The following is a 2,571-nucleotide window of genomic DNA, read 5'->3' on the forward strand; positions in this document are numbered from 1 at the left end:
TAGCTATTGGCTACATATGTCAAAATGCCTGAGACAAATCTTACATACTTGCCAGCTGACTGAAGACACTTCCGTTTGCAATTAAACGTTTATTACGCTGTGCTTCTATTTCTGGAGGAAGAACAGTCATATCACCACAATCATCAGACAAACTGACATAAATAAGGATTACTGCTTGAAGTCTCAGGAGAGATAGCACAGGTTAAAATAATCTAGTTATTATTCTGGAGATGCTTTGTTCGAAAAGAGGATCGAAAGATAACATCAAAACAGAGAGGAAGGCTGACAGTGGTGTTCTTCAAGCTGCACCCCTGTGGGTAACCACCAGACTTGCCTCTTGAAAGCAGGCAAGACCCTCTCTACCATCTTCAGCAGAATTAGAATATTACTGAAGGACATGTCAGTGGTAAAGGCTGTCAGTCCAACAAGCTTGATAATAGTCACTCATCACTTATTTCTTTTAGAGACTCTAAACTCAGAATACACTCATTTTAAAGCTTTTAATTCTAAAACCAATGCTAAAATAAAATAGAAGAGTTAAAATTAAAGTACTGCTACAGATGAACAAATAACAACCACATGTGATAAAAGACTGTATGATATGCATCTTTCTAATAAAATTGTTAGAAATGCTAAGTCATAAAAAAATAATGTGAACTACATTATATATCAGGCAGCACTATTATAGAGCAGAGAGTTTCACAATATGTGGGTAGCATTTGGATAAAGGAAGTGGTTGTATTAAAGATCATCTCTGTGCTCTGGATAACTGGAAGGTTTATTTTGCTGAGGTTACAAATAAGGTACCATGTACCAAATAAGTACCATGTACTAATATGGAATTCAAAAATAGAGAAAGGAAACTTCTAAGTTTAGGGGGAAAAGTGAAACCAATTTAAAAAATGAGATTTAAATAAATTTGGCAAGACTTCATATTGGGATCTCTTGTGACAAGATCAGCTATGTGTATGTCTCTTGCTAAGATGGTGGTCCCATTCAAGTGGCAGTATTGCAATGGACTTCTAGGAGAGAATTTCACCCAGAATGTCCTGTATTTTTCTGTGGATTTCAAATAGGTCTTCCATAATTCAGAAGGGTTTAGCTTTCTACCTCCGTTAGTCATCTCTAACTGCATTTACTTGCCATAGAAGCTGAAGAAAGACTGTAGTGTGACTCTGCTGTTACTATTACACAGCACATATTCAGCGTTAAAAGTATGCTACATGGGAACATGGACAGCTAGTCAGCTGGTTGTTTAAGATACACAAATTTATACTGGAAAAATTTAATCTACATATGTGGTTTTGTACTTGTACCTAGGATTGGGGACAGACTGGAGGACAAGGGAGCAGAATAAGGAGGAATAAATGGTGTTATGATACTCAGAGTCCTTCCTTTTCACTTCATCGCAGTTAGCTTTGGCTAGTCCAGTTCACATTACAGTGGAACTGTTGTGACTCCTGGTATCCTTCCTTCCTGTTTCACTTATCTAATTCTGTTAGCCTGTTTGTTAGCATGTTCAACTGGAACTGGCTAAACTCTTCAAAACAGATTAGCCCTGAAAGGTAATTTATTGCCAGAAATAAAACTATAAGAGGTATAAACAGGGTCCACCGAACATATGCTTTGTCTTTAAAGAAAGTCAACACCAGCAACACTTATAGAACCATGCTCATCAACAGATTACTCCGCTTGTAGTGACGGGTCTCTCTTTACAGGAAATGTTTGCTCAGGAGTGACCTTTTCTAAACTGTGTCCTCAGTTGCACAGTGACTCAGAGGGCTGCCTGGTTTCAGTCAGACAGCTAGCCAGCAATAGTAGGTTCATTGCCACGTCAGTCAATGCAACTCTATAATATGAGCTACTGTTAAGAGCAGTTTTTCAGAAAAATCCCAGAGCAGCCAAAGACAAGAGCAGATGCAATGGACTCTCTTCTGTATAATAATAGCATGCAATGTCTTTCATTTCTATTCCAAGATCTTCAGATTTCTATACCAAGATGGCAGGTATCACTAAGTGTTGACTACGGAAATAGCCCAGTTTTTCTTCTTAATTCTTCATTCTATGCTCCAGGCAATGAAGATGAAATGGAAGCAGGAGCACAAATTCTCATTTGGATTTGCATCCACTATGATTGCACTGCTTCATCATCCTCTTTCAATGGGCCTTGCTTTCTAGCACAATACACATCTCATTTTCCCCTTTCATAGAACAACACCAATCACATCTACAAGGTTTATCATACCACTAAACAGCAACACTACAGTGACTCTTTCCTGTGGGGACAGCTTACAGGCTGGAATGTCCAGCCAGCTTGTTTTGGAGTGATGGAGGCTGCTGGCAGGGGATTACCCAGCAAAACCAAATCAAGAAGTAACACTTGTTGGGAGCTACCGTCTGCCCTAGCAACTGGTGGGCCAGTCTTATGCATCATTCCTCAAGATGAGGTTTTTATTTTTTGTATTTTTTCTGCCACGGGTGGGAGAGACACATCTGTGAATAAAACCTGAGCTAATACATCCACAAGGCCAAAGGGGCGTACTATCTTCTTTTCTCCCTTTCTAATTCAGC

The sequence above is a fragment of the Buceros rhinoceros genome, unplaced genomic scaffold (assembly GCF_000710305.1).
Source record: "Buceros rhinoceros silvestris isolate BGI_N320 unplaced genomic scaffold, ASM71030v1 scaffold6984, whole genome shotgun sequence".
In the NCBI taxonomy this organism is placed as follows: domain Eukaryota; kingdom Metazoa; phylum Chordata; class Aves; order Bucerotiformes; family Bucerotidae; genus Buceros; species Buceros rhinoceros.